At 47.0% G+C, this 14,092-nt stretch overlaps 1 protein-coding gene across 2 annotated transcripts in view; it reads right to left on the reverse strand.

Annotated features, from left to right (window-relative positions):
- Window positions 1–14,092, reverse strand: part of PDE10A (phosphodiesterase 10A) — a 666,160-nt gene that overhangs the window by 528,330 nt on the left and 123,738 nt on the right. The window lies entirely within an intron of this gene.

Consider the following 14,092-nt stretch of genomic DNA (forward strand, 5'->3'; position numbering starts at 1 on the left):
CAGCCCACAGAACAGCCCTGGCATGAAAGTTGTGGGGGGAGGGTGGTGATGCTCCACTATACACTCCTCCTGGAAGCCTCAAGCCCATATGGCCCCAGGGTTGGCAGAACAATGGCCCCCCAAGGGTATCCAGGTCCTAATTTCCAGAACCATGAAGATGTCACCTTGCTGTTCCAGAGGAACAGTGGCCAGGGGAATCAAGGTTGGTTAATCAGCGACTTCAAGATAGGGCCGGGGGAGGAAGGGTCAGCCTGCCTTTCCCAGGGGGGCCTCACGGGATCTGATGAGGGCAAGGTGGGGCAGGAGAGAATCTCTCACCCAGAGGAATTCTCACCCAGAGTCTCTGGAAGGAGCCAGCCTGTGAGAGGCACTGCTGCCCTGTGACCTCCAGAACTGTAAGGTGATAACTGTGTCCGTTTGTGATGATTTGTTACCACTGCAATAGGAGAGGAATACAAATACCACTGCCTTTATCCAGGCCACACTTCGACCAATGCACACATCATGAATCATGAAAAACACATTTTGATTTTAACTCAGAAATTCTAATACATAAATTTTCTATTTTTATTATTTTATTGTTATTGCTCCTAGCAATGAGTTTCATCTACTAGATGTTTTTTACTGTTGTAATGACACAGGATGCCTTTAGACATTTTATTAAAAAGATGACACATTCGGAACTAGTAAAACAATGTTTTAAGAGAATATTATTTATGAGGCCCTAAGTCTATGAAAAACATTGCTGTTATCGAACCCATGTTTAAATCCACCTTTTTCTGTCTCTGCAGTGTCATCCAGCCCGCTTTTGGGGGTTGTTGGAATAGGAGATTACAACTGAAATGTCTAAGACGGCCAGGCAAATGTTAACAGTGAGGGGGCAGGTGGGGCATCCGCCCCTTGGGAGTAATTATCCCTCCACTAGGAAATATGTTCTCTTCTGTTCCTGACATATGTGGGTCTCCTGATTCAGCATTTTCCAATTTTGAGAAAAACGCACCTCATGTATTCCATTCCCTGCCTAACCCAATTCAATTTCTTCTTCTAAGTTCTACTGCCAAGGAAACAACTTCACACCATCTCGGTGCCAGGGAGCTCAGAGGAAGTGGGGAGGCTGTGAGAGCCGGGGGCCCAGGGCCCTTGAAGCAGGTTGCTTCTGAACAAGTCAAGCTAGCGGTGGCCAGATGGGGCGGGGATTTTTCTGAATGACTACAGTTTGTCAGTTGTTCTTTCAAGTAAAAATGGTGTTTTAGGAAAAAAAAAATTGGCTGGTTCAACTTGCACTTCAAAAGTTGCACAAGTGTTCTCCTCCCAATCTCTGCAACTCAATAAGCAGCCCACGTACTTTCTGGGTACTTCCCTTTTAATCACACGGAATCTTGAAGAGAGACATATGAGCATCAAAGTTTAACAAAATCAATCATTTTCCCGCTTCCCCAAGGCTTCAATAAGCAGCGCAAGTACTTTCTGGGTACTTTAATCACACGGAATCTTGAAGAGAGATACACGAGCATCAAAATTTAACAAAATCGATCCTCTTCCTGCTACCCCAAGGACACTCCTGTGTGAAACCGTGCTGATCCGTGTCTCCTACGAGAACAGGCTGCTGGGCCTGGCGCTGACAGCTCGCCCCATGGAGCCGCCACCTGGACTCCGGGAGGCGCCAAGGCTTCAGCCCCCATGTGCTCTTAACATCATCCGTGCAAATATCATCACAGCAAAAGAGGCAAATAACGTCTTGGCATTTTTATGCAAAGATTTTTGACCTTCGAAGCCCCCGGAAAGTGCGTGGGACTCTCAGGGTCCGTGGAACACATTTGTAGAACAGAAATCAGGGAAAAGCTAAGCCTCTTGTTCCCCAGGAATTCTTTCAACGGTATTTTATCATCAATAGCTGAGGAGTATATTGTACCCCTCACACACGGTAAAACCATATAAAGGTAAACTACCTTTAGTTATATGCTGTTTCCTATGAATATGATATGTTCTCAAAATAAATTCAGAGTAGGATCCATTCTGTTTGACAAGAGATCGAGGAGCGACACTGGCAGCTGGGTGCCCTCTGCTGGCCAGTCTGGGAAGTGGCTGGCTGGGAAGGCAGCGCTCAGACTTCCCTAAGCTTCACAGAGGGCGTGAATGGTCCAGCTCTTTTCATAAAGACTCCCCTTAAGATGCATATTCAAGATTTTTCAACCACATAATTTATTTAATTTCAATAATTTATTTTTCAATAATTAAAATGTTTTTTAAAGAATCAAGATTATTTTTAGATTGAAATATGATTAAAAATATTTGGTGACATTAAATTTTCTGTAGTGCATCCAGGCATCTCACTAGGTAACTTAAAAGCAAAAACCAAAAGTAGTATCTATGTTGTTTATCCTCATCAGCCACTGGAGTTTCGATCAGACAGTCTTACTGTGCTTGAGAGCATAGACTCTGCCTGCGTGTATAGGAAGAGAAAGGAAGGGAACAGGTAGAATCAAGTAAGAGAAAATAGACTGCTGAAAGAAAACTTTCTGCTTACACGTAAGACAACTTTCTGCCTCTATCTCTACCTAATATAGATAATTATCATGATCACACATTCAAACAGGGGCTTGCTATGCAAATGCCATATCAGTGATCAAATTCTTTAAAGAGTTATTCAGGTTTTGGACAAATTTGCACTGATGACCCATCACAATATAGAGAAAAGCAATTGAACTGCTTCATATGTATTGATTTGGAATTGACTCGATTCCATCAGTTACCAGCTGTTATTCTGAATGTTCTCCAAATGGTTCTGCCCACTTGAAAAAGATACCTGGGGCCTTCCTTAACATTCCCAGTTACCCATCTATGTATATTTTACAAATGGGCATCCATCCCAGGCATTAACTGAGCACGTATTATGTGCTAGACACTGTGCCAGGCTTTGGGAAGGGCCAAAGGTTAACAAGGTGTATTTCCAGTCCTGATAAAACTTTACTATCTACTTATCCCTCAGTTGTTCCAGTACAAGGTGGGCTATTGTAGGTCCTCTGAATAGATTACTTTGGGTGTTCAGGAAGGGGAAAGCTTCATCACGCAGGAAGTGAGATTTGAGTTAGTTCTTGCAGATTGTTGTGATAATAACAGGCAGAAATGGGAGAGTGGGGTAGTCCATATTGAAAAAGCAAGTGAACAAAAGCCTTGGGTCAGGGTTGTCCTGGATGTATTCTGAAAGTGAGAATAATGAAGTATACATTTAAAAAAATACAGGCTGGGCACAGTGGCTCATGCCTGTAATCCCAGCACTTTGGGAGGCTGAGGTAGGAGGATTGCTTCAGGCCAAGAGTTCAAGACCAACTTGGGCAACATGCTGAAACCCCATCTCTAAAAAATTAAAGCTATATGTATAGATAAAGATATATAACAGGAATTGAGAAAAACAGATTCATATTAATAAGAGGAATAATAACATCTGCAATATTTCCCCAAGAATCCACATTCTGCTTAATAACAGCTGGTGCATAATCCAAGCCAGTTTTCACAATGGCCTTTCCCCCCTTTCTCTTTTTTCTATGAAAGAAGAAAGTCCCATCTCACTAGTTGAGTTCTGGTAGGGGCCAGCTGGTGCTGGAAGGCTCTCTTAGAAGCCTGTGAGGCCCTTCATGTGCTCAGTCAATGAGCAGCTCCTGTTCTTGAGGTTGGATGGTTTGATGTAGAAGACAGTGGCAAGTTGATTCCTTATCTGACTTTGCAAAGTACATCTAAAGTGCATGACAGCATGTGGACGTAGTTTCAAAATACACCCAATCATATGTCCTCAATGCTGGTGAGTAAGGAAATCATCTCAGGCCTGATGGTTGGCCTTATTGAAAAATCTGTGATGCCTTCATTGAAGCCCAAAGTGAACATTTTTGTTGTTTCATCCTTAGTAAGTTTAAGCCATTCAAAATGCTGAATGAATTGCTGAGATAAATCACTTGAAATCATAGAAATGGCCCTTTCTGGCATGATCTGTGTCATGAGAACAATTTTTAAATCTTCCTGTGAACAGAGTCGTAGGACTGCCTTCCCCACTGCCGGCCCACCATGTGGAGAAGCACCCTGTGAGCAAGGTTCCTGTTTTGTCATGGAGAGGGATGGTGAGATGGCCTTGGTGGCATTACTTCACCGTACAGTGAACCCTGCTCCATGCGGGTGAGATACAGCTACAGCTGCTGACTTCCTGGCAAATTTTCTCTCTGTGCACATGAGCTGGTCCTGATCGAACACATTTTTCTGAGCTCCATCCTAGCTCATGGCTCATTCATTACATTCAAACCCCCCTGCTTCTGAGACACGGGTGTGCAGTTGCAAAGGAACAGACGTGGTAACGCATTCTGCCTCCTGCGATCTGGTTTGTTCTCTGCACATTTGTGACTTCATCAAATACCTGCTAGTGGACGCCCGATGATCATACCCGCTTTTCCACATGTTTGTGTTTGCATGTGTGAAACACAACAGAGGCAGGTGACGAAGATTTCTTCCAGTCCCTCATTTTGCATCTTCTCTGAACACGGTATCTGCCGTCGACCCGGAGTCTGCATTTATCAACTTCTCCACAGTCCCGGAGCGGGTACCTCCTTCTGCAATTGAGGACGAGGCCTCTGCTATTGAATGGTGTCTTTCAGGTTCTCATGGTTGCTTTTCTTTTCATGTAAAACTAGCCATTTCACATTGGAAAACATCACTTTATGTTTGTTCTGGAAATATTCACTTGCTTTGTCTGGAAGGCCACTGTGTTTGGATGCCAGTTACATAAAGGATTTGATGATGAAAAGTCTCATTAAGGACTAGGAATTAATGGATCATCAAGAAAATCCAGTTTCAAAAATTTATATTTTATATTAAAACACATCTGCTTTTAGCTACTTGTCCAAAACCATCCTGGTATGCAGGTTCTCATTCATCTTTATATCAGAGTCATTCACGATTTCCATTCAGGATATTATTTTGTATATTATAGTGAGTTCATATACGTATCCCAAGATTGCTTTCACCTGTAAGGAATCACCTTGTGCCACTAATTCATTTTACAGTGAATTAGTGATTGTAAAGAAATCACAATGCCAATGACTTCGCTAATTTAACAGGTGATAGAACATAACACACAATGACATAAAAAACGAACTTCCCCAATCAACCACATTTTAGCAGAAAAAAAACAATGAATTAACTCTGATAGCCCTTCTACAACTTTTAGGAACGTAGCAATCATTCAGAAAGTAAATTTCTGTGAATAGGGCACTAGGTCTTTCAGTCGAACAGTGAAATGTCTGCACCCAAACTGCTTTCCTACCTGTCCTCCGAAACTGTGCAAGCACCCAACCGCCGAGAAGGCAACCAGGCACTGCTCCTGGGTCGCAGATGGCTCTGGGAGCCACCACGGTGGCGGGGAGGCTCTGGGGGCTAGAAGACGCAGAGGCTTTAGTGGAAAGCCAAGGCCGTGATGCGGGGCGTGGTGGTGAGCAGGCTGCGCTGGACCCAGACAGACGCGCGGGGTCCTAGGGAAGAGCCCAGGCAGGGGGAAGCCCGTGGGCGGTGAGACCCTCCTGTGCCACGGGCGCAGCGCAGCGCTGGCTGGGGCCGACGGGGCACACCGGCGGACGGTGATGAACCCAGAGACCCGACAGCCAGGCTGGGCTGCAGCAGCCTTTGCCTGGACGTCAGGGTGGAGCCCGGGAATCGCCCCTGCACCAGGTGACGGAGGAGAAAGGGGCCCGCAGGAGGCAGGAGGGAGCGCCTGGCACAGGGACCCAGGGACTCGAGCAGGTGGTCCCTGGGGAACGGGGAGTGAGGCCGGAAGGAGAGAAAGCCAAGACCAGGTGCGTTTTGGAAATTGCTGCTGTGAGCCGCAAGACGTTCGCAGGCTCTGCTGCGAGCCCCCAGGACGTCCCCCGGTGTCCACCTCCGGGCGGCTCTCGCGGCCAGACAAGGAGCCCTGAGGGGCGGCCTCAAGGAGCGCCCAGGCCGCTGAGCTCCCAGGGGCGGCACAGAGGGAGCCCGGGGGTCCCCAGCTCTGGCCTCGCCGTCTTGTCTTGCTGGAGGTGAGGGGAGCGGGTGGCGAAGGTGCAGGAGCGGGCTTGGCTCCAGCCATCTCTGAGGAGCGTAGGCCAAGCCGAGCCCGCAGAAGCCCCAGAGGCCCGGCCTGAGCCCGGGAGGGACGCGGGGTCCGGGAGGAGGGCAGCGGCCCCGGGCAGAGCGACTGGAGGAGCGCAGGGCGCGCCAGGCAGGGCAGGGCGGCCCGTGGCCTTGGCGGCGCCCACTCCTGGCGGGGCTGGGTCAGGCACAAAATCGCAGAAACACACAGAAGAGGGGACCGCGGGTCCCAGGGGATGCGGGAAGGTTTGTGAGGCGGCTGCGCCACTGCCTGGAGAGGGAGGCCCAGTTTAGGCGCGGGGGAAGAGGAAGAGGAATGAATGAATGAATGAAGAGGGAAGGAGGACGGGCCAGCCCTGGACACCCAGTAGGTAATGGCCAGGGAGGTAAATCAAGTCCTGGGAGAAGGTGAGGACTGACCGAAGACCCGCCCAGACCCTTTCCCGCGGGGCCCACAGCAGCTACCCCAGGGCAGCCACGTTCACCGGGCAGCCCCAGACCCAGAAGGAATGAACAGAGGCGGATGGGTGGAGCAGGTGCTGGTGAGGGCACCAGCCTTCGAGGGGACTCATAGGCGGCGCGGGAAGGTTGGGGGGACTCAGGGGCGCTGCCTCCTGTGGATCACCTGGTAGCCTTGGGTGCCAGGGTGAAGGCCGCCCATGGTCAGGCCACGGACTGTGGTCTGCCCAGACATGGCCGGGGCTGCAGGGTGGACGTGAGTCTGCCCGGCCTGAGATCGCCCCTGTCCCCTAACAGTCATTGGCCGCCTCTTCTGCTTGACAGCTGCACCCCCACGCAGCCCGGGTTCATGTGGGGAGCATTTGGAGCACAGTTCCACCCAAGGTTAACATCCACTTTCCTCATGAAAGAGGAACAGAAACCAAGAATAACCACAATTTCTGAAGACCTCTTGGAAATCGGGAATTCTAGCTTCCCAGTTCCAAGGATAAAAGTTGGCAATGAATCCCTTAAGTGGTGGCCATGAACACACCTAAAACTTTCAAACGGACACCGAGGAGCCCCCAACGGGTGAGCCTTTGCAATTTGAAAACATGAATAAGAGCACGTCAGGCTGTTCTTGTCTGGGCGGCTGGTCAGGTCCAATGGGCACAGCCACTTTGTGCATGGAGGAAACGTCGGAAGTGTCAGGAAGCCCCGCTTTCTTTCTTTCTGCCACATTTTCTGTGTGAAATGTTTCTACTGATTTAATGCCAGCAGACCTTTCAAATGCGAAGACGTATTGGTGTCTTATTCCACTAAATTCTATCTAAAACTTTCTTTACTTCATGACTCATCAGAGATTGATGAGGGGCCAGGACTCAGCCTTGAAAAATGGCTAGGCTGGGGCATCTAGGAGTCCCTGGCTAGGAAGGAGCCTCAAGGCCTCTGATGCAGTGGCTCCCTGAGGGCTGGGCTGTTGTGGAAATTGTGCTGGAGAGGAGGACTGATGCTTAGATCCAGTGGATCTAAATCTCTGAAGAAAGGGCCTGGAAATCCTTGTTTTCAAGCTCCCAGGTATTTCTGTACACAGCTGGGACCAGGGAAAGAACTCAAGCCCTCATCTAGATAATGCCTTCATCACAGGGCCGCACCACCCCCTGCCTGACTCTATGGTGTCACCAGCCCTTCTGGTAGAAGGTCCTCCCTGGCACGGAGCTGCATCTGTCTCCATTAGGATTTAACCCTGGGTCCTGGTTCTCTTTCCAGTAGCCAAGAGAATGAAGCTTTACACTTGGCCTGGAATTCCTGTCTGTGTGACTTTTTGATGTCGTCCATGAAGGCTTTGTGATTGATAAAGACTAGTTGTAGCTGTTTCCATTCTGTAAATATGTATGCAATGTATTAAAATCACACACTTAGGAACTCTGGCTTCTCCTAAGTTTTAAAGATCAACTTACAGAACATTTTTACTCTATCATACACGTTGTTAGTTAAATATTCAAGAAGTCTTTGGTTCATGTTCCCCCTCATTGAAATTGAGTCAACTGAATTTCCTTAAACAATCAGTCTTATGTACAAACTTAGTTAGGTTTCTGTTGACACTTTATGCTACATTCATAAATTTTCTCTGTTTTCCTGTTAAGCATTTCAAGTGCCCAGGCTGGAAGCAGTACCTGTCCAAGAACCTCCAGCCACTCCAGTGGATTAAAGAATTCGACTCTGGGATGTGGTGAATCTCAAGTTCTGTTAACACTCAAAAACTTTTTAGACCTTCCAACTAAAAATCACACTCACGATTCAAAATAAATTACCCAGCTGAAAGAATGACAGGTTTCCTCCATCAGTCTCTAAATTTATCAAATTCATCACCCAAAAGTATTAAGATGATGGGACTGATTAAGTCCCTCACCTTGTTCTTTAGTTCTAAGCCTTCCAGGAGCTAAGGGAGCACTTACCACCAAGAGAATGCTTAGCATCTGAAGGGAGTTGAGTTTGCCATCCCAGGAGAATTGGCATTAACGTCCCAGGAAACCTAAGACTCCATCTCAGTCGGCTAAGTATGCATATTGGCCAGAGAGTTTTGACCCGGATCTGAACCCCAGGAGGACTGGGACTTTCTTATAGCAAACCATGGCCTTTCAGCCACCTCTGCTGCCAGCCAACATTTCACTGAAGGTTTCCATTCCTTCCACAATGCTCAGATTCTTCTGTGGGGTCAGAGAGAGGAGAGTACCTCTTATAAGGTCTTGCACAACATTTCATCCACTGTTTTCTCTCTTGAGCGCATGCCAAGTGCAGAGAACTGCAAACCCTACCCTAGTAATGGGTCCCCATTGTGGAAGCTGCCCCCTGTTGAGGACACCGGCATCCTTTGAGGTTGCATAAGCCCACACTGGAGGAGGGGTGGCTTATGCAGAAGCTGAGGACAAGGCACTGTGAAAGGAGGCTTCCTCCTTTGGAGCCCTGTTCCTGCCTTTGCAATGTGATTTCAACACTTCCGCGTGTGTGTGTGTGTAAAGAACGATTGTGCTTTTCGGGGCAACAAAACAGATTAGGGCAATGCATCATGAGGACCTCTTGCCAAGTTACTAACAGAGGAAGTCTGTATCACTGCAGTGGGATCTTAGGGTGCCTCCCTGTTTCATGCCTGGAAAAACAAGCACAACATGCACAATTACAAACAAAAAAACTAGGGTTGGCATTGCCAAAACTTTCACTGATAACTTCTTTTTCCAGCTGTACTGTTTGTGCACACATGCAAACATATTTGTCCTGTTTGTTTGGAAATAGGGATGGAGATAGAACATAGAATGCAAGTAATCTTAGTTATCAGCATTTTGCTCAGTATTTCTTTAACTTCCATGAGTACTGTTGTTTAGTAAAACAATTTATTGCTTAGTAGGTGCTATTAATTTTAAATAAATTGAGTTTTGTATTTCATATTTTAAATTTCATTCATTCATTCACTGGTATTTTTAGGGGGGAGTTATAAACACACATAAAAAGACTTACAACATTCTTCCTGGATCATCTACTGAAACTGCCCCCTCCAGCTTTCCTCAGGCCCTCAGCCCAGGTCTGTCCCTTGTGCTGTTTTGAGGGAGTGCTCCCGACTAAGAAGCCCCTCAGGGGAGGCACTGGGAACTGAGACCTTCTGCTCTGCAGTAACCAAGTGGGGAGGGAGTTGCTTCCTGGCATTTTGATTATGAGAACCATGAGTTTAAACCTGATGCCTTCAACCAACTGTGACTTCAACACTGAGTTGCAGCAACGGTTTCACCTTGACATGAACAGTCACTGGGGGTGAGTGCTCCATCCCTCTTCCCCATCTCTCAGGATTGCCCCCGAGGTCCACAGCAGATAAGATCACACCAGAAAAGGTATCCACCTCATCTGATGTAGACTTCTGGGACAATCCTGAGCAACTGCTCACAACAGGAAATACATTCTCAGCTGATTTTTTGAAGGCATGTGTGGTGCCCTAGAAGACATCCAATTCAGCATCGCCTGCCATCAGTGAAGGCTTTTAAGGGAGATGCTCCTCCTTGTGGCCATTTAAATCCATGTTTCCCCGGGGGTACTCCCTGGACCTGGAAGGCTGAGCTCATCTGCAGTGTTTGCTTAGAAATGGAAAATTCCAGGTCTCAGTCCAGAAATACTCTTTGAGGGTAGAATCTTACTTTTAAATAAAACACTTCTTAAGTACAGTGACGTTTAAACATCACTACTGTAAAACAAACAAGCAAACTACAGCTGATGTTCATTGTTCAAGGTAGTTCTGTTCTGTAAACTCACTGCAAACACTGAATTCACAAATACTGAACCACTGACCTTAGGGGAAATATGAGATTAGGTTCCTGGGAGCCTCTGGACACAAGATTTTCATTCACTGATCAAAACAAAACTTAATTTTATGTGTGTTTCTGTTTAAAGACACTTTATTTTCCATCCAGTGCTGATTCATGAACACTGAAACTCACGCCAGGATGAAGGTCCTCTACCACGTGGATTTTTTCCATGGGGCAGAGCACACTAGACAGTGCACCAGCACTGTGATTGGAGGCTTTTTTCAAAGAAAAGTTTTGGTAAAATATACATAACACAAATTTACCATGGAGTACATTCACACTGGTGTTGTGCTTAACATACATGATCCATCACTACCTGCAGAACTTTATCATCAGAAACCCTGCCCCACTCAACAACAGCTCCCTGCTCCTCCTTCCCTTGGGGGCCACTTTATTTATTTATTTTTTACATTTACTGGTTTATTATAAGGGATATTACAAAGGATGCAGATGGAGAGATGCAGAGGGCCAAGCAAGTGGGAAGGTGTGTGGTGCTTCCCTGCCCTCTCTGGGCACGCCACCCACCAGGAGCTGCCACATGTTCAGCTACCTGGAAGCTCTCCAAATCCAATCCTTTTGGATTTGTAGGGAAGCTTTTTAAAAATGTTTTTTCTCCAAGTTTTTATTGTGGTAAAATACATATTACATAGTATGTATTATCTTTTTTATGTTCTATTTTTTATTTCTATAGGTTTTGGGGGAAGCTATGTTTATCACAGTTTCTTTATGCACTGGTTGATTGATGGTAAAGAATATATCATATATATATATGATGGAATACTACTCAGCCATAAAAAGGAATGAATTAATGGCATTCTCAGCAACCTGGGTGGGATTGAAGACCATGATTCTAAGTAAAGTAACTCAGGAATGGAAAACCAAACATCATATGTTCTCAATGCTAAGTGGGAGCTAAGCCATGAGAATGCAAAGGCACAAGAACGATGCAATGGACTTTGGGGACTCAGGGGGAAAGGGTGGGAAAGGGCAGAGGGATAAAAGGCTACAAATTGGGTCCAGTGTATACTGCTTGGGTGATGGGGGCACCAAAACCTTGGGGACCACTTTAAACAGTTAAATCCCCAATAAAAACACAAAAACGTGGCCGGGCGCAGTGGCTCACACCTGTAATCCCAGCACTTTGGGAAGATGAGGTGAGTGGATCACATGAGGTTGGGAGATCGAGATCAGCCTGACCAACATGGAGAAACCCCATCTCTACTAAAAATGCAAAATTAGCCAGTCATGGTGGCGTATGCCTGTAATCCCAGCTACTCGGGAGGCTGAGGCAGGAGAATCGCTGAACCCGGGAGGCAGAGGTTGCGGTGAGCCGAGATCATGCCATTGCACTCCAGCCTGGGCAACAAGAGTGAAACTCCATCTCAAAACAAAAAACAAAACAAAACAAACAAAAAAACACAAAACCAGATACCCTGGGCAAAGGACCCTTGTTTACAGTGTGAGCTGGAACAGGGACGCAGAACGGCAACTGTTGGACCTCAGGTCAGAACACTCACAGTTTTCACTTCTCGTTGCCTGTTTTTGCTCATGTCCACAAAAGAGCAAAAGCAATGACAGTGTTGATTTTGCGGTTATAAATACATTTTAGCAAGTAGGCGAATTTGCAAATACAGAACCTGTGAGTAATGAGGGAGCTGCCGTGTATTGATTTGTTTGGGAAGAGGCTCCCTAATCAGGATGGGTGCTGGACCTGAGAGCAAACTCACCAAGGAGTCAGTCTGCACTAACCCGAGTCCCTGACCAATGCACACAGACGACCTGAAGGGCTCCCGCACCCATTGCTGCAGGCACATCAGGGGCCTCTGTAAGGTAACAGCTTAAAAACATTCACTTTTGCACATCACGGGTCAGAGTCCTGGGCCATCCTGGCAGGGATGATTCACCCATTTGTCTGCCCAGCTTGCTTTTCATTCACTCAACACATGTTGACAGGTCAACATAGACTGGGCTTTGAGGATAGTTAAGGGGTACACGGAATACGTCTAACAGGGCTTTGTTTCCATGAAGAGTGTTCAGGCCCGTATTGCAACCCACCAACTGGAAACAGCATTGATTTGGCCGATGATGTCAAGAGTTCCTTTAACCTAATCAGCTCTGACTCCTGGAAGAGAAAGCTGGAGTGCACAGATGGATGAATGTATTCGTTAGTTCAATCAATATCTATTGAGTGTCTGGGATTGCCAGGTGCCAGGGACACTGCTGTGAATGCATGACAAACCTTCCTGCCCTCTTAAGGCTGACATTCCAGTGGGAAGACAATGAGCAGATAGTAAAACAAGCACACAGCCTGTCCTCTGGTGGGGGCGCTATGGAGGCAACAAAGTAGGGGATAGGGATGGAGGGGGTGTGCTGTCAGGTGCTGGAGGAGAGGCAGGGTCCAGGAGAGGAGGGTGTGGACATAAAGAGGGGACGAGGGCCCCAGTAGGGTCTCCTAGGGCAGGCTGCAGTCAGCAGCTTTTCCTGTGCGAAGGGGAGCCACTGAAGGCTCCGAGCAAGCAGAGAATGGTGTGATCCAACAGCGGTCGCAGGACAGATGGGAGTTCGCTGGGAAGGGGAGCAGAGACCGAAAGACCAGAGGGAGCAACTGCAGTCCTCCAGGCAAGGGAAGGGAGTGATGGGTTGGCATGGGAGCCGAGGGGCTGCGAGAAGTTAGGGGATCTGGGATAGAGTTTGATGGCAGAGGTGACAAGGATGTGCCACTCCAGAAACAGCAGCAAGTGCCTCCTCTCTGGATGCATATTTCCATAGGCAGACAAAAATCAGTTGCACACCTCAAATAGACAGAAAGGGTTTTTGTTTTTGCCTGTTTTTAAGAAAAATCTTAGATCCCTGCCCTTCAGACTCTGACCAGGCAACTCTTAGGAAAGACTCCCCAAAGCTTCCATGTGGTGTGACCCACATGCAGTGCAGTCACATCCTGAGGTCTGTGGCTCTGAGTCTCCTTCCAGCGGCCACTGTGGTGGGGCCAGGACGCCTGCGCTCCCCCACTACACCCATTCCCACATTCCCATGGAAAGAGAAATTTGTGATTGATAAAGAATCAGAGAATAACCAAGTAATATCTTTCAGTATTAACTGAGATACATGATTTCACATCATAAAAATTTCCCTAAAGCATGTAAAAATAATTCGGTGATTTTCCTCCAGTTACCTTGTAAATATGTTGTAAGTTGTTTTAAACGTCACAAATTCACAGGTGGCATGAAACCAGGGAAGGTTTCATGTCCAAGCCAATTTGAGGTGGAGAGAGGAAGACTATAAATAGGATGCTTTGCAAACTTAGTGTGGACAATTCTTATGTGAAATGCAGCAGATACTTACACATTTGTCTTGAAAATAGGTTCACAAGTTAAGAGACTGTGGATGCCGTTATGTACCAGTGCATGGCCACATCTGGTCAACTCGACCACGTTTAACAGTCTAAAGGGTGATGATGAGGCTGAAGTCACAGAAATTCACTACTGAAAACCCAGAAGAGCAGTAAATAGAATCCTGATGAATTCAGGACCACACTAACAGGTGCACTAAGAGCAAGTGAGTCAAAGATCACTGAGTTAGAACCTCAACAGAAGCAGTCGTCCTTTTTTTTTTTTTTTTTTGAGACGGAGTCTTCCTCTGTCACCCAGGCTGGAGTGCAGTGGCACCATCTCAGCTCGCTGCAACCTCCTCCTCCC

The sequence above is a fragment of the Pan paniscus genome, chromosome 5, assembly GCF_029289425.2.
Source record: "Pan paniscus chromosome 5, NHGRI_mPanPan1-v2.0_pri, whole genome shotgun sequence".
In the NCBI taxonomy this organism is placed as follows: Eukaryota; Metazoa; Chordata; class Mammalia; order Primates; family Hominidae; genus Pan; species Pan paniscus.